General features: G+C 42.0%; 1 long non-coding RNA gene across 1 annotated transcript; it reads left to right on the plus strand.

Moving 5' to 3' along the window:
• The first annotated feature begins 914 nt into the window (after window positions 1–914).
• LOC104873516 lies at window positions 915–18,490 on the plus strand. Its single transcript, XR_783496.3, has 4 exons — window positions 915–1,602; window positions 5,350–5,456; window positions 5,578–5,843; window positions 17,423–18,490. It is a non-coding gene; the product is annotated as an uncharacterized LOC104873516 (long non-coding RNA).
• The last annotated feature ends 370 nt before the right edge of the window (window positions 18,491–18,860 follow it).

An 18,860-nucleotide genomic window follows, 5' to 3' on the forward strand; every position in this document is an offset into this window, starting at 1 on the left:
AAAAATATCACATAAAAGCTGAGAGTTCAGGGGAAGCCCAACTCAGGTCCTAGTTATTGTGATTTTGGGAAATCAGTCAGACTGCATCATGGAGTTGGACCTATAAGAAAATAGCAGGAGAGGGCTGGGGATTTAGCTCAGTGGCGCGACACCTGCCTCACAAGTGCAAGTTCTGGAGTTTGATCCCCGGTACCCCCGCCCCCCGCAAAAAAAAGAGGGAGAGAGAGTGGGGTGGGGGACAGCAGGAGGCATGAAAGTTTCTTCAGTCCTGTAAGACCTACATCACAATGGTAGACATGATGAACTGGACACTTCTCAGTTTACCCCAACTATCCTGTTAGCTTAACACCTGTCATTATCCATATCCCGGGGAGAGTGGAGAATTCACAGCCCTCATCAAGCTAAAGGCAAGGGTTGTGTGCTCGTGGGCAGGGTGTGTGTGTGTGTGTGTGTGTGTGTGTGTGTTGCACGAGACAGCCCTCCCTCACGTTCATGAGTTTCTCAGGCTGAACTTGGGACCTCTTATGGCAGGATCAGATAGTGTTGTCCCACACTGGTCTGTGTTTTCAAAAGCCTTTGAGGAAAAAAAAAAAAAATCAGGCACAACAGTTCATGCAAAAGTTTCAAGTTCTCCCGCAATATGGAGGGACCAAAAGACCTGGGAAATGAGACCAATTTTCATTCTGAAAATGATCTTTTTGGGGAGTACATGGATAATGAGATTTAACTTCCAAAACTGGGTAAGCTGTCTTGGGCAACTTCCTGCTATGAATAACTGGAAAATATTTTTAAAAAATCTATTTGAAGGAATTGAAAAGCTACTAAGTATGCTGGGGATTTAGCTCAGTGGTTCCACTAAGGTCCTGAGTTCGATCCCCGGTACCAAAAATAACCAACAACAACAAAAAAGAAAAGCTACTAAGGAAGTAAAAACTCTGTGACAGACATCTGGAAGAAGAAAGAAGCCAAGAAAGATGAACCTAATATTCAAGGTCATGTTTTCTTTCAGGCACTGTCAGTTCTGAAAGTGAAAGTAGAAATTGGCAAACTCAGACGACCCTTGGGAAATTTCAAGAGTGGAAAGACAAGCGAGAGTTGTCCAGAGACAGCAGGATTTGGTAACCCCCAGACATATGGTTAGGACCCTGAAAATGACTATAGAGAGGTGTAAGCATAAGAATGAGTTAGAAATAAAAAACTCACAGGACTAAAACTCAATTCTAAATTAGTTCAGTCCCTGATGGGATTAAGGCAGTCATCCCTAGCCTAACTGCTTGCCAGAACCAGAAATAAATGCTTTCTGGGAAAACTTATCACCGATCAGTGAGCTCTAAGTAAAATTCTGCTTTACTCATAAAAACATTTCAAATTTGAAACAGTGAGATGTAATTTATCTTCAGTAAAGCTGACAGATGAAGAAAGTAACACAAAATCTAATGACACTGACATAAATTTTCTTATACTATACTTGATATGATTGTCCTTGGTGTCTGCTGAGACTTCTCAGCTTGATCTTGCTGCCTGTCTTGGACATGTCTCCACACACCTTCCCAGATATGGAAGACGGAACCAGGAGGGACATACCTGTCCAAAGGGAAACCGGTATGTATGCTTCCTGATGTATGATGGTTTGACTTAGGATTTTCTGACTTTACAACAGGGCAAAAAGAATAGGCATTCAGTAGAAACCACGTTTCAGGTTTTGAATGTTGATCCTTTCCTTAGCTAGCAACACATGGTACAGTATTCTTACAATGCTGGGCAGCAGCGGTGAGTGGTGGCTTCCAGTTAGCTATGTAAACACAAGGTAAATGACCAGTACTCTGTTGTTTGGCAGGTTAGGTGTATTAAGTGCAGTTTTTACTTGCTATATTTTCAATTTATAATTAGTTGAGGAGCATCTGTATGCAGGTTTAGCTGAAACTTTTATAATTCTCAGGAATTTGAATAAAGATACAGTCACTTGGTCAGGTAGTGGTTGGTGGGTGCAAGATCTATAATGTCCTGAAGCTTTGGGATAGATTAACATTTCATCTGGTTTATATGTCAGTAAGTCAGAAGTAAAGTCTGATTGGCCAGAAGCACTGGTATGAGATATGGCAGTTTCCTGAAAGATTGACAGGCCAGCAAATTCCTTGTCCAGGGCTCATTTTGCCAGTGGTTGTTGCCATAATTTTTATATCAGTTTTTTAAAAAATCTATAAGAATATTAAATCTTTGGAATAAACCACTTATTAAAACAGTATCTTCCAACAGTCTCAGTATATCTACATTTTCTTCTATCTATACAGTATTAGCACTCAATGAAAAATAACCAGGCCTATGAAAAGGAAAAGAACTACCAGGGGGAAAATCAATAGAAAAAAAGTCCAACAGGGTATTCAAATATTAAGATTTGATATGGAATTCAAATTACTATTAATATATAAAATAATTTATATATGAAAGGATTTCAAAGGCGAACTGAAAACTCAAATCAAAGTAAACTTCTAAAACTGAAAAAAGTAACAAATGAAATTTAAAAAAACAGTGAATTGGATTTAATAGATTAGACATAACAGAAAATAAGTAGAAAATAGGTCAGAATAAAATCTACTCTGACGTACAGAGAGACCAAATAATTCAAAAATATAGAGAAGAGTCACAAAATTTATGGCAGAGCATAATGCATAATTGGGGTCCTGTGGAAGAAAAGAGAGAAAGCGGCTAAAGCGATGTTTAAAGAGGTAATGTTCTAAGAATTTTCCAAAACTGATAAAAGTCAGCAAGTCTCTTAATGTTGGGTATTGGTCACTCAGCTATATTCTGTAAAAATGTATTCACTGTATAAATATGTGTGCATTTTTCTATCTGCTTTCTAAGAAGTCAACAACAGCAAAAAGTTTCCTACAAAACCAAATAAAGCAAAAAAACTTCGAGACCAGATGGTCTTACCAATGAATTCTTCCAAACCTTTAAGGAGTAGATAACACTAATATTTGGAATTTTTTTTTTACAATGTCAATGTAACCTAAGAGTTTCACATGAAAGAATAGTGTGGGCTAATCTCTTCTTTGAACATAGATGCAAAAAATCTTAAGCAAAATAACATCAAATCAAATTGAGCAAAAATATAAAGATCACACTGGGTTTTTTCCAGGAGTGAAAAATTGACTTAACTTTTTAGAAAGTAAAAGAAGTAATTGTACAAACTGAAGGAAATTTTATTTTCATAGAAAAAAGATCTCATATGATGAAGTATTTAGTCATTTGAGAAGAGTTAGCTCAGTGGCACCTGCCTCACAAGCACAAGGTCCTGTGTTCAATCCCCGGTACTGCAAAAAAAAAAAAAAAAAAAAAAAAAAAAAAAAAGAAAGAAAGAGAAAGAAAAATGTGAATGGCAACCTGAGCAAGGCATTTGGACTATAATCCTGAAGTGGCTAAAATTAAAAATGAAATGACTGGCAATACCTAGTTTTGAGGAGGACACGGAGCACCTGGAATGCTCACACATGGCTGGCACGAGTGTACATTGGTACAAATACTATGGAGACTACTTGGCATTATGTACCATATTTGCACAAACACGTGTCCTGTGAGTTGTCATTTACCCCCCAGTTACACCTCGGTAATGCTTACATACGTGCTCCAAATGACACTGAGATAAATGTTCAGAGCAAACCCCCCTTATGTGCAACAGCATAAACGCTTCTCACAATTCTAATATCAAGTGAAAGAAACCAGACATACTTCTTCCTCTGCAATTACAGAAGATTTGAAAGCAGGAAAACTACTTAAGTGTTAGAAGTCAGGGCAGGGGTTTTCTTGGAGGAAAGGTGTAGGTGTTTGGGTGAGGACAGAGTACAGGTGGAGAGTGGATTTCTAAGGTTTGGGTAGGGATTGTTTGCTCTAGGGTGGTGATCACTTTGTGCTATCTCACAGGCCTGGACACCTAATATTTTGGCCCAATGGCATATGGAATTGTAAGTTCTCAAATCTTTGAACAACTATATAAATACTATTCTTACTTATTCTGTAAGGCAGCAATAATTTATCTTGTAACTATATAATCCCAGCACAGCCCAAGAATCAGGCCAGTGGGCCCAAGGAAGAGCTGTAGATGAGATGTGTGAAGCATCCAGTTGGACCCAGGCTGTCACATGGAACTGCAGAGCAGTCAGGGGTTTCAAAGACCAGGGGAGGACAATTTTGAAAAATCCTGCAATAACTTAATTGAGCCCTCACTGTAACACTGTGAGGTGGATATTAAGGTATTAGTCTCCCCTCCCATAGAAGAGTGGGCCCTGTCTTCACTACATAGATGGAAAAAAAAAATCATAGGCACAGTCTGGTAAAGCAATTACCCTGAGGTCACTCAGATAATAGGCAAGATTTGCACAGATAAACGCTACAACGTGCACACTCCAATTCTATTCCCACAACTCGTCTAGGCTAATTCGCACTATTACAAATTGCTCTTGCATACACGATCAGTAATAGTATAGGATATAATTCATTATGCACTGGAAGAATTTCTTTCTGCCCAAAGAAACTACTATTTTTTTTCCTCTGCTGTGGTTAGAAAGTCATATGTGTGGAAAGCCTCTGCTCTGGCAGCTTTGCAACAGAAAGCCCTACCTCCAGTCTAGTGGGCAGGGCTTGGAATCTGGGGAGGCTGCTGGCCCTGGAGAAGCTTCTGGCTTCTGAATGGCATTGTCTGTGACAGTGAGCAACTGTCTGCTCATGGAAGTGGTGGGAACCTGTGTTAGTCAGCTTTCTATTGCTACAAAAATATCTGAGGTATTCAACTTTTAAAAAGAAGAAGAAGGGAAAAAATGGTCTGTTTTAGCTCACTGTTTCAGAAGATTCAGTCCCATAATCTACCACTTTGGAGCCTGTGGTGAGGCAACAGATCATGGTGGGGAATATATGGTAGGAGTTGTTCACCTCATAAGAGCCTGGAAAAAAAAGAATGAGAGGAAGGGGTTGGGGTCCCCATATCCCCTTTAAGCACACCCTAAGGACGTTCCCCTAGGCCTCACCTCTTAAAGGTTCTACCACCTTCAACAGTGCCATACTGGGGACCAGGCCTTTAACACATGGGCCTTTAAGGGACATTTCAGCCAATTGATAACAGAGCCCTCTCTTTGCAAAGTGACCTTCTATTTAAGACTCTGTCCTGTTTCAATCCTGAATTCCCTGAGAAGCAGGGAGATTATAAATTCCATGTAGAATATCTGACTTTTCTCACTGGAACTTTGTTTAACTTTTTTTTTTTTTCTTGGTCATTGCATCTTGCTTTTTAGTTGATCTGTTTATTTGAAGATACATGAAATTAAATAATTTTAAGCTTTTGTTTTCTTTCATGAGTGACTTGGCCAGGATGGGAACTAGTGGCCCAAATTTTGATGGTTTTATCCCTCAGAGGCATTAAGAACATTCTACATTTCCAAAGTTTCACATTTCTACATTTCTACGTAAGTAAAAGCTATTTCCTTTTTCAGATTAAGTTCTAAACCACTAATTGGAATATATTCAAGGAATTTGCTAATAGCTAAAATATTAACAGTTCAGATCATTTTGTCTCATTTCTTTCAGTGAGTGCTTGATTAAAGAAAGTGCTAAAACGGAAGAAAAATGGAATCTGGCTCACATCGTTCAGGGTGCCGTGCTGTCTGGGAACTCTCTGGTTGCAGCTTAGGTAACAGTTGGGTGTCAGCAGATGGCAAAGTATTTGTTTGCTGGAATGAAGCTTGAAAGAGGCCAACATGAATTCTAATCAAGACTGCAGTGTTGCTGCTTGCTCCACAGGGATTTCAACATGTAGACCTGCTACTTAGGCTCACCTTTTGAGGTTTAATTATGTAAGTAGTAATTTTAAGGATACTCTAAGATGCTAATTTGGTACCACAAACAACTCCAAATGTTTAAGTCATCAAATAGACAAAGAAGACACAGATATGCCAACTTAACCAGGAGCCAGCATTTCCTTGCCTTATAATTTCTGTTTGTTGAAGAGGAGCTGATTCAATCTCTCAGGGGCACACATTTGAGTTCTTTTGTTCTGATGCTGGATCCCCAGATTGCACCAGCAATCAACAATGCATGACTGAGATCCTTTGCTTATTACTGATGCCTTAGTGAAAATAAGATTTTAGTGATAAATTCGATGTTGTTACTGCTTCATAACTTTAAAATCACTTTCCAAAGTTTTTACTTACTTTTGTTATTCAACCACAAAGAAAAAAGAAATTATGGCATTTCAGGAAAGTGGAGGGAACTGGAGATGATTACGTTGAGTGATATAAGCCAGACTTAGACAAGGATCAGTTACTGCATGTTTTCTGTAATATGTGGACTCTAAAATAAAAAGAAAGAAACCAAAGGTGACCTAAACATACAAAGGAGACTATTATTAGACAAGAACAAGGAACTAAGAGGGAAGGAGGGAAAGAAAGGGTGACAGGGGATGAATGTAGTCGAAATACATGCAGGTATGAAAAATGCCACAATGAAACCCAGTATTTTGTAAAATTAATATAGACTAACAAAAACATATTAAAAATAAAGTTTCTACTCATTTGTATTGATTATACAGATGAATGCACTTCGTTTTGGCAGATTCATACATACACTGAACATATTCTGAGCATTTTAAACCTGCCTTTAACTCCCTTGCCCTCCCCTTTCCCTTAGTCTCCCATTTTTGGGAGTGGGTTTCAATGCATAAATATATTTTGCTCACACCCATTCCCATTCCCCCATCACCTGCCCGTACACCCTCCTCCCTCTTATTCCATTCTTTTCGTCTAGTAATAGTCTCCCTTCTATTTCTTATCATCATTTTAGATTCTACATATTAGGGAGAACATGAGATATGTGTCTTTCTATTTTTTTTGATATGTCTTTTAAATCTGGCTTGTTTTGTTCAGCACCATGGTTGTCATCACCTTGCAAATGACAGAATTTTGTTTTTCCTTGTGGCCAAAGAATACTCCATTATTATTACATTCACGCTACATTTTCCTTATCATCTATTCATCTGCTGATGGGCACCTAGGCTGGTTTCCTATCTTGGCTATTGTGAGTAGTGCTGCAATAACCATGGGTGTGCAGGAACCTCTATAGTCTGCTCATTCTAATGGCTTCGGGACTGGTACAGCTGGATCAAATTGTAGCTCTACTTTTAGTTTCTTCCAAGGAACCTCTATACTGATTTCCATAGTGGTTGTACTAATTTATATTCCCTCTAACAGCACACAAGTCTTCCTTCCACACACACATACACACCTTCTCACCAGCGTTTCTTGTGTTTTTTGTTCTTGATGACAGCCATTCTGAGTAGGGTGAGATGGAATGAGGTTTGATTTGCATTTACTGGATGGCTAAAGGTGTTGAGTGACTTTTTCTTCATACACTTATTGGCCATTTGTACTTCTCTTGAAAAGTATCATTTCAATTCATCTGCTCATTTATTGATTGGGCTCTTTGATTTTTTTTCTTAAGATTTTCGAGTTCTTTATATAGTCTAAATATTAATCCTCTGTCCAAAAGTAACTGGTAAAGATTTTCTCCCATTCTTTGGGCTGTGTTTTCACTCTGTCATTTTCCTTGCTGTGCAGAACTATTTTAAAATTTAATGTATTTTCACTTGTTGATTCTTGTTATTATTTTCTGTGCTATTGGACACCAATTGAAGACATCTTTGCTTTTGCCTATGGTTTCAAGTGTTTCCTTTGTTTTAGCAGTTTCAAAATTTCTGATCTTAGGTCTTTGATACGTTTTGAATCAATTTTTATACAGAGTGAGTGATGGGAATCTAGTTTCAGTCTTCTACAAGTGCCTATCCAGTTTTCCTAATGCCATTTGCGAAGAGCCTTTTTACCAATGCCTAAGTTTTACTTCTTTGCCCAGAATAAAATCTTTTTAACAAAATAATATGAATGTGTTAAATGAACTGTAGAATTCTAAAAGGCTTTGAATGAGAACCAGTAGACATCTGCTCCCTTTGCCGCCAGCCTGGTTGGGCCCTTATCATATGTTTAACACCCAAGATCTTTGTCTTGGTGTCTAATGATTAGTTCTCTAGTTTATCACTAATGATTTTCTTGCATCCTTTGACTCTGTTGGTTTATTGCAGTCTTACTCTTCAATGTTTGGGGCCTTATTCAAATGAGTAATGAGCTGCCAGAAAGAAAATCTGCAAATTCGCAGTTGTTCAGTGAGACACAGTTTCAGGGCAAACACTTAGCTTGAAATCCAAGAAAAGAGAGGCACTTCCAAGGAAGAACAGGCCTTACCCACTCCGCTATCCAGGACAGATGTTCCTGGGTGCCATACAACTTGTTAAGGAGAATTCGACTAAAATGTTTAATGACATGCTAAGGACTGAGTGTGAGCTAGCATAATAGTATAGAAAGCTAGGAAAACTACAGAATTTGCACCCTGGAACTCACCAAGCCTCACAAGACTGCCTTGGGCAGGGTGAGGATGGTTTACCTCCGTCCCAGGTTCCTTCTTCTGATGCAAGCCTCATCTCTGAAGGAAGATGTCGCCTCATCATCCCTCAGGCTGCCCCCTGAAAACACGACCCTGAGCGGTGGCCTGGGACAGGGGTGGGAGCCTTGCCTTCTTGGCACACCCAGGAAGGACTTGCAGGACCAGCATGGCCTCTGCCTCTCCCAACAAAGCCCAGCACCAGCCTGTGAGGACTTGTCTCAGAGTGTTCCTTCTGTTGCATGGAGAAGCTTCCTTCCCTGCCCAGGAAGGCCAGGCCCCAGGCTTGCTATTGAGGAGCCCAGGGTGTGAGACAATGGGAGTGAAGTTCAGGAGGCTGGCCCTGTGTTCTCAAGGGCTCATGGGGGCTGAGAAGGGAGAAGCAGTGTGGAGGAGTGAGATGAGCTTCAGCGTGGAGCTGGGGCCTTGGGGTGGAGGAGGCCGGAGAGATGCTGAGCCCCAGTGAGGACTCTGGGATTGTGCCTGGCTCAAGGGCCCCCTGCACCCAGCCTGAACCGGCACAGCCAGGCACAGCCGAGGAGACTCAGCAATGCACCAGGGAGGGCAACGCAGGGAAGTGAGCTGTTCTTTGCTCCATGGTGGTGGTGTTGCGTAGGGGTGGGGGCACATGACAGGGAAGAACTGGCCTCATTTATTTGTTTCCCCAGATTCCTTTGGCCACAAGCCTCTGGGGCCCTTTTAATCTCTGCTGCAAGTTCACAGCACACCACTGTCTGTATGCCTTAGTTTCTTCATCGGTGCAACAGTGATAAGAACAGCTCCTACCACAGTCTTACTTTACTTCTGTGCCTCAGTTTCTCCATCTGTTAAATGGAGATGTTATCAACTTCAAATGATTGTTATAAAGATTAAGTGATTTAATTCAGCAGTATAGCAAGACCCTGGCTCAAAAAAAAAAAAAAAAAAAAAAAAAAAAAAAAAAAAAAAAAGAAGGGTTTGGCGATATACCTCAGTGTGAAGGACCTGGGTTAAATCCAAGTAGTGGGAAAAAAAACAAAACAGATAATGATTTGACATATGTAAAATACCTCAATGTGTCTGGTAGTAATAAGCACCGTGCAGATGCATGTTGTTATTGGTGTTCTATTTCCAAGTTAGTTTTGCTTAGTCACAGTTTCAGCCTGAAGCATATCACTTAGGAAATAAAAAACATTTAAGAGTCACAGAATTGCAGCCTTTTAGAGTTGGAAGGGATTTTAAAAATCAATTGAGTCTAACACTTGCATTGCAAATGACAAAAATAAACTCAGAGTAGTGTATTCAAGGTCAGCCCGCCCTGTGTGCAGAGCTGGACTAGAATCCTGTCCCAGGCTCTTTCCAATGTGCCACACACTCTCTGCACATCAAATCACGCACCAAGTGCCAGTGGCCCCAGTCAAGCCAGGGTTTTCACTGCAAGGCTGGGTACAGCAGGCCACATGTAGGTGTATAGAAGGACCAGTTTCTACCCACCATCACCACCAACTCACTGTGTTTGGCTAGAAAAATCTTTAATTCCACAGCCTTAAGAGGTCTTACATGTATCTCTCTGTGCTCCGCCCTACACTGTTTTAGATGGAATTCTATGAGTGACAGGAAAACTTCTTGCAGCTCTTCCCACAGGACTCTGTTAGGACTCCCTGTGAGTCCCTAGGACTCTTCCTGCCTCTGACCCAGGAAGTCTTAGTCACTTTCAACTGAGGTCAAAGACCATTTTCTTTTGGCAGCTGGATATTCCTTAGTCATTGATCTTTGAACTGTTCTTTTTCAGACCGCTGAGCTGAGGAAAATGAAAAGTATTTGTTTTTTAGAGTATGTCCTATGAAAAGAAAACGCCCTCTCTCATTCATCCCTTCCCTTCCTTTGCTACAGCCAGCACTGCAAGGGACATCCTTTTTACACCCTGGGTGTTTAATATAAATGTGCTTTACCGGGCTGATTGAGAGGATGGTTTGGGGATGAGATCTAGGTTGGAGCAGTGGCTCTGCTAGTAATGCACAGGGAAATGCTTTTGCGGAACTTGCTTGCATCATCTAAGCAGACAGGAAGTGGAAATGGCTCTAAGCAGTAACCCAGGAGCAAACTGTCTGTACCTCTTTCCAACTCTGTGTTCATCATTGCTGGGTTAGAAGCTTGAAATTAGTCAAGGTGATTGTCATAACTCTCATTCATATGAATGCCATCCTTGGTATCTGTCTTCTTAGCCCGCCCCTAGCTTTTCACTCCTGGCCAGCAGGCTTGAGAAAATCTCCATTCAGTTCTCATGCTGTCGACAGTAAGGCTCTGCACTGATATGTCTGACCCCTTTACTTCTGCCGTAAGCCTAGTGAAGCCAATAATGTAACTCCTAAGCTCTCAAGCTTAGCCTTACCCTCCCTAAAAGATTAACCAGTCTAACCCTGCCACACAGAACTCACTTGGGCAAAGCCTTGGATCCCACTTTGGTCCCCTGTCCCCTTCCCCTCTCTCTTGCTCTCACCTGCTGTTGAAGGCACATGTCCCAGATGGCCTGCTCTTCGCACTGACCCTGAAAGACATGCTGCTCTCTTCTCTCTGGGACCTATGAGTAATAAACCTACTCTTTCACTACTTTAAATACTTTAAATTCTACTTTAAATAGCTCTCTTGTGCCACACCTGACTACAACTATCCTAATTTAAATGCCTCACTTAAATCACATGTTCCATACCGCTCTACAAATCAGCATCCCTCCTTCCTCAGCTGGTTGTTGACTATTTTTGGAAGCCTCAGGTACCCATTCATATATCTGAGATGTTATGAATTAGATAAAAGCTTTCTTGTGTTTAGAGGGTGGTTGGATCATGAGGGCGCTATATTCATCCATTGATGAGTTCAGTAGCTGAGGGTGCTGTTAGGAGGTGGGGCCTGGGTGGAGGAGTGTCACTGGAAGCAATGACCTGGAAAAGTGTGTTCATTCCCCAGGTGCCTCTGCTCCTCTGCTTCTTGGTTGCCGAGGAATGAACAGCTGCCTTCTGCTCGGGTCCTTCTACATCCTGTTTTTGACTACAGATATTTTGTTGTAGCAGCCCAAACAGACAGTCAACCCTCAACTCGTTCCCACTCTAACCTACTATTGGTTCATTTAAGAAATAGTTTACTTGACCCTGCCTACCCTGTTAGTCTCCCTACCTCAACTTTCCCACATCTTCCTACTGTGATCGTCTTCTCCATACCCAACTATTTATTGGCATCCTGGCTTCAGAAAGTCTGCTTTGTGATTTAATAAAAGGTCCAAGACAGTGGTGGGAGAAAGAGGAAATTAGTAACTGTTCTTGCTTCTATGAGTTTCCAAGGTCAATTACTTATGGCAGGCATGTGAATATGCCCTTGAAGAGAGGGAAGGGAGAGGTGTTTTTCCACTTGCTCTGTCTAACTTCTCTGCCCATATCCTTACCGCATTCCCCAGGTTCTCCATGACTTTCCAGCTGGGCCAGCTGCTGGCCATCCCTCCTCCCCCTCTAAGCCTGAGCTGGGCCACTCAGCTTTCCCTAGCTAACTTGCTCCAGTGACAGGTTACAGGTAACTGCCCCTTTTGTCCAGGGCAGCAGGGTTTGGACATTTTCAGAAAGACCCTGATTAGGAACCTGCAAGGCAGGCCGGGGTTGACTGGAGTTCACCAGTATGAACCTCCTGGTTGTAAAGACATCCCCTACCCCTGCAGGGCTTCGTCCAAGGCAGAGAACTAGTGTGGCGGTGGGAGCTCCAGATACTGCCCCAGCACTCAGCCAGTATCCATTCAAAGATTAGCACTTTGGGCCGGGGATTTAGCTCAGTGGCACCCTACTTGCTTTACAAATGCAAGGTCCTGAGTTTGATCTCCAGTACAAAAAAAGAAAAATTGAATGATTAGCACTTTGCTTTAAAAATAGATGAGTATCATATCATGCTAATAAATATCTCTTGTTATAGAATTGCACGATCTAGAGTTCGAATTCCTCACCTGCAGTTGGGGTTGCACAGACTTGCTGACTCCCACTGCCTGTGGGACAAGCCCAGGCTCCTCGCATGGAGCTTCTGCAGCTCAGACCACTGCCCTGGCTGATTTAGGCCAGGGCTGCACCACCTCTCTGATTCTAGCCTAGAACGTGGGCCTAAAACCTCGTGGCCCAATGGTTCCCAAACAGTCACAGAGTATACTGGTCCTCTGTGTTGAAGGTTTTATCAGAGGTGAGTGATGCAAGACATATAATCCTGTATGTACTTTTGATTTTTTAAAAAAACCAATCGCTTCATTTAGTTCATTTTGTTTCTTTTTAATTGTGAAATACATATATAACATAAAATTTTCAGTCTTAACCTTTTTAGTGTTCAGTCCTGTTAACTATATTCCCATTATTGCACAACAGATCTCTGAAATTTTTTCCTCTTGGAAAACTGAAACTCTACCCATTCAATGACAACTCCTCATTTTCCCCTTTACTCCCTGACAGCAACCATTTACGAATTTGATGGTGCGGGTATTTCATACAAGTGGAATCATACAGTGTCCCTTTGTGACTGGCTTAGTTCACTGCATATAATGTCCTTAAGGTTAGAATCCTCTTCCTTAGTAAGGCTGAATAATGTATGTCATGTGTATGTACCATATTGTGTCTATCTGTTCAGTAGTCCAAGTAATCTTGTGAAGTAGGGGCAGGCTGAGGCAGGCTGTGCCCTGCCCCCAGTACTCATGTTGATTCCATCTTCTGACTAGTTTAAATGATGCTATGAACTATTTGCATCCCAGTTTTCAATGGGGGGTATATGACCAGAAGTAGAATAGCCAAATCATATGATAATTCTATTTTTGATTTTTTTGAGGAATCTCTCCACTGTTTTCTCTAGTGGCTACACCATGTTACATTCTCAGTAACTGTGTACAAGAGTTCCAATATTGCCGCATCTTCACTAACACTTCTTGTTTTCTGTTATTTTTTAAATAGTAGCTATCCTAATGGATGTGATCACGTAGGATTGTTTTTAAAAGATAACTTTATGGCTGGGCATGGTCCCAGCAATCCGCAGTCTAAGGCAGAAGAATCACTGTGAGTTTGAGGCCAGCCTGGGTTACATAGTGAGTTCAAGACTAGCTTGCACTATACAGTGAGACTTTGTCTTTAAAAAAAAAAAAAAAAAAGGTTTATTCCAGTGTCTTTATTCTAGAATTTTTTTCTAAAGCAAAAATTTACTTTCATCAAATATGGTAACTGTAGGTGGTATGGTTTTGAAAAAACAACTTTATGTGAGAAAATTAAAAGTTGACATTGTTGTTTTAGTCCTCGAGGTTAAAAAGAAAACTTTCAAGTCATAAAATTCAAAACTAGAAACCGACTGAGCAGATGAGTAGGATCTGAGTGGGATCAAAATCAGAATGTTTAAAAAGAGAGAGAGAGAGAGAGAGAGAGAGAATGGATGGATTCCATCAAAGATAAGACAGAATCAGAATACTGGATTGTGATCTAGGATGGTTACTGGTACGTATCAGTGAGGACAGGCCAAAGCCCAGAGGACCTACTGCATTTCCAGTGTGCCCGTGAGTTGAAATTAGATGCAACAGAAACAGAATGGTCTGTTCAACGGTCCATATTTCACATTCCTCTTTAGATTTTGTTTCTGTTTAAATAACTGAGAGAAAACTGCATTCTTTATGTGGTTGATAACTACACTAGCGTTTGTTCAATATTCCAAGAACTGGTGGGATACTGCATTTAACAGGGGCTTCTAGAAACACTGTTACACAGAGCCACCGCATATGCAGCAAAAAGTCCAGAACAACGATATAATGCACCCTGCTCCACTTCTCAACACTTTGGATATTATTTCAGATGTTATCCAATTACAGACCTAATACTCATATTTCTGCACCTTGCTGATGATTCTTAGCATTAGATAATAAAAACATACAATTGATTTCATACAGCAGAATTTATAAGGGATAATGTCAAAGCACCACCCAGAATATCCAACACGGGTGAAATTAATGAGATAAAGGCTTTCATTAGTGGCTGGTTTTCAAACCAGTAAGAATGGGAAGAGATGAGTGGTTTGTCCCTTTAAACATTGTTATCTTAAAAGCTCTAAAAGTATCAATGATTTTGGAGCACATTCTTTTGAATGATTCCCTGGGTAGTATATCACTGTGCATTCAGAATGGATGTGATTTCTGAAAATAACTTAAAATGATTCAGAGCCACATCTGGTGGAGATGATTGAAATCAAGCAAAGAAATGATAGTTTCATAAAAAAAAACTTGATAAGAATACAAAGTAATATAAGTGATTTGTAAACCTTTCTGAAGGCAATCCCAAAAGAATTCTGAAAACATTTTGCGATACCGAAGCTTTACCCCGCCCCCCAAAAAAAGTTTGTGGATGCTGCAACTTGACTACTCTAAAGAAAAGTCTACAAGTTGAAACTGTGGTATGAATATTTTGGAGAGACACCACAAAAGCACTGCTTTCCAAGGAAACCTCATAAATCTTTTGGAATGCTAAACACAAGCTGTAGACCAAAGGCTATATCTGGCCCATACTTTTGTTTTGCTAAGTTTGCACAGTATTTTTTAAAGGTTGAATTTTTTAATCAGACTATTTAAAATTTTTTTTAAAGTCCATTTTCCTCTTTGCCAAAGTTGGGCTATGGCTGTCCTTGTTGCAATGTTAACCTGTTTTGGTTCCCTTTTGGTCCCTTGACCCATTCTATATTATCTGACGCCTGAGGAGATTTGCAGTTTGCAACCCCTGCTTGAGAATCATAGAGCTGGTCAGTTACATTTAAAGACAAAGAAAGAATTATTTCCCATCACATATTTAGCAAACAGCTTTGCATATGCCCACTTTCTGCCTATCCAGTGTCACCTTGAGGGTACCTTGCAGGTATAAGCTTGGCCCACAACAAAAAGTATCTCCTATTACTTCCGTGCATTAGAGCACTAAGCACATAGACCTGCAGAGCAAATGCAGTTTCTTTCTTTCATCTATCCTGTTCTTCTTGGACCCACCCCCAGCACACTGGGCAAGATGAATAATTTAGACTGGTCAATGGAAAATATTTATCTCTTTTCACATCTACATCCTCTCCTTTTCCTTCAAATTTTGATCTGTCAAAAGTTAATTAAGCACTGCAAGGAACGGCCTTGGCAGCTTCATTGGAACGCTTCCGTCTCTCACTGCCTTTCATTCTTTTCCCATCCTATTTCTCGGATTGGCATCTGAGTACATGAGGGTCACATTGTTTTTGAGCTCTGAGGGGAAGAGATCCTCAGATTGGGCTTTGCAGAGGGTGTCTCTGTCCAGTCGAGCAGCTGCTCCTCTGATTGCCGCTCTGTGGCTGAGGTCTGCTGTCACTCGTCTTTGCTTTGTCAAGGTCCAGTAACTTCCTCTGCTGACCATCTTGGTCATGGGGTCTGAGCAGACATGGAGCAAACAGAGGCTCTGCACAGCTCCCTTCCAGCCCTGTGCTGCCTTCTCTTGTGCACCACTGAGTCTCTTAGGCTGTGCCGGTTCAGGCTGGGTGCAGGGGGCCCTTGAGCCAGTCACAATCCCAGAGTCCTCACTGGGGCTCAGCATTTCTCCGGCCTCCTCCACCCCAAGTCCCCAGCTCCACGCTGAAGCTCATCTCACTCCTCCACGCTGCTTCTCCCTTCTCAGCCCCCATGAGCCCTTGAGAACACAGGGCCAGCCTCCTGAACTTCACTCCCATTGTCTCACACCCTGGGCTCCTCAATAGCAAGCCTGGGGCCTGGCCTTCCTGGGCAGGGAAGGAAGCTTCTCCATGTAACAGAAGGAACACTCTGAGACAAGTCCTCACAGGCTGGTGCTGGGCTTTGTTGGGAGAGGCAGAGGCCATGCTGGTCCTGCAAGTCCTTCCTGGGTGTGCCAAGAAGGCAAGGCTCCCACCCCTGTCCCAGGCCACCGCTCAAGGTCGTGTTTTCAGGGAGCAGCCTGAGGGATGACGAGGCGACATCTTCCTTCAGAGATGAGGCTTGCATCAGAAGAAGGAACCCTCAACTCAGGTTCCTGGGGACGGAGGTAAACGATCCTCACCCCACCCAAGGCAATCTTGTGAGGTTTAGTGACAAATTCCTGTAGGAGTTGAGTTGTCACATTTGCTGCTTTCTCATATTAGGCAAGTGATGCTGTGGCTGTGATTGAGCCTGACTATTCAAAACCAGGTGGCAACACTGGCGGAAACACCAGTGATTTATTGACTTCCTGGCTCAGGAAAATCTGATTTGTGATTTGATATGAGTTCCAGCCAAGTAGTGAGAGGAAAATGAAACTATTAGTGGTCCTGAGTCTTAAAGTTTGTAAGATTATTTACTCATGCCAGAGCTAGGCACATCCACCTGAAAAGATTTTGAGGTATCCAGACAAAAATGGCCATGAATAACAGGCAAGGAGGTATTCATGTTTGGTATACTGAGGCATTGTACCAAAGGAATGATGTAAACCTGTTCCTTGCCCTTGAGGAGGACTGAACTCCAGACGGGCTCAGTGGTGAAACCACAGAGAATTATAATAAACCTTCCCTTGCTGTCCCACTGAGCCCTGAGGCACGCATGTCACACAAGTCACCACACAGGTAGGTGTCTGAACACAGGTGAAAACCACTCCAGGCAGCTTCAGGGCTTGGGGTGGAGCCCTGGGAAAGGCTAAGGAAGGTGCAGACTCCAGAGGCTACACTGAAGTCAAGGGTGAGCACGGACAGCACCAGGGGCATGGAAATCCCAGGGATCCTTACCCAACTCTTTTTAAAACTACAGCTCCGGGTAGGTTTCCTTTCCCCAAAGTGTACAGAAGCCAAGCCAGCAGTCATCTATCCATGATGCAAACTGGCAGACAGCCAGGGCTCTGTAGCCCTCTCTTGAAATTTTAGGAAACTGTTTCACATGAAGAAAAAGACTGAGAGGAAGAATAGACATTTTTCTATTTTTTTGACATTTTAGAACAGGAGGCTGCTTCCCAAGAAATCTCATAACCTTACTACGAGTGGAGATTGAATACATTTTTCTTCTAAAATTGATCAGTCTGGGACTTCGTTCCCATCATGAATCGGTACGTCTTTTCTAACGTGAGTAGTTGAAAAGTGTTGTTTCTATTCAGTTTATCTGGAGTCAAAATGTATTTGTTCGCTTAATACATGTTTATTGTATATACTGTGTGCCAGGCACTGTCTCTAGATTGGGGAATGTGGAAGTGACTGAGACATAATATTTTTTTCCCTTATTGGGAAGTCAAATAGGACGCAAGGAAAGCTTCAATAAAAAACAATTTGGTAGATGATTGAGGAGGTATGAAATAAGAAACACTAGAATGTGGGGATGCTTTTCATGGAGTGCTTCTGTAGCTGTGGTAAATAGAATGTCCTGTATCTTAGTTACTTTCTCATTGTTGGGACAAGATGCTCAACCCACAGGTTAAAGGAAAGGCTTATTTTGGCTCGCAGTTTGTAGAGGTTTCAGCCTACAGTTAGCTGGCTCCAAGGCAGGGTGGCATGGCAGATGGGCGAATTACTCATGGAAAGGCAGCAGGAGCAAAGAGGGATCAAGGAAGGAGAGGGCGGGGAATAGTCTCTGCCGAGCCACGGCCCCAGCGACCGCCTCCTCCCACCAGGCTTCTCCTCCCAGCATCACATGGATAAGCTCCAGCCTCATCAGTGCACCAACCCTCTTGTGAGTATCATGCCCCATGATCCAATGACCTCCTAAAAGTCCTGCCTGTGAGCGCACAGGGCTTTGGGAGGACATCTAGGCCTGAATCATAATAGCCCAGGTGCTGAGGTGAGACCTGAGTTGTGATCTTTACTGCAATAAGAAATCATAGCAGAAACTACAGGACAGCACATATCAAGCAGAGGAAACTGCAGACCTGAGGGCCATTATGAGAACCAGCTGGCTATGCAGGAGCTGAGCAGACAGTGACGGAAGTGGGGCAGCAGGGACAATGGCAGGTGATGAGGTTGGCATGGAGATGGGCAGGGCGGTGGCCTGGGGCCGCAGGGGCCAAGGCAGTAGCTAAGATGGAAGGTCTTCTTCAAGGGAGCAGCATGACTTGGTCACCTGGTGGAAAGTGTGCTTGTCGCAGTTCTGTTTTAATGGAGAGTAACAAAAAGCAATCTGTGTATTCACCTCTGGGTTAAGACTCACATATTCTTGCTTTGCTTAATGGTAATCTTCTTCATATACAAATAAGTGAACATTTACTTTTCCTTTTTGTTGAATTTTGCTCACATATCATAGTTTATAACATTGCATACTCAAAAAAACTTTCCACATGCTGCCATCTGTAGATTTAGGTGATCCTAAGTGGCTGGGTCTTCATAACTAAATGTAAATAGAATCCTGTTCATGAATTTGCAAATTGATTTTTCCTCTACTGACCCAT

This window comes from Fukomys damarensis, unplaced genomic scaffold, assembly GCF_012274545.1.
Source record: "Fukomys damarensis isolate Sample0158 unplaced genomic scaffold, DMR_v1.0_HiC HiC_scaffold_35, whole genome shotgun sequence".
Taxonomy (NCBI): Eukaryota; Metazoa; Chordata; class Mammalia; order Rodentia; family Bathyergidae; genus Fukomys; species Fukomys damarensis.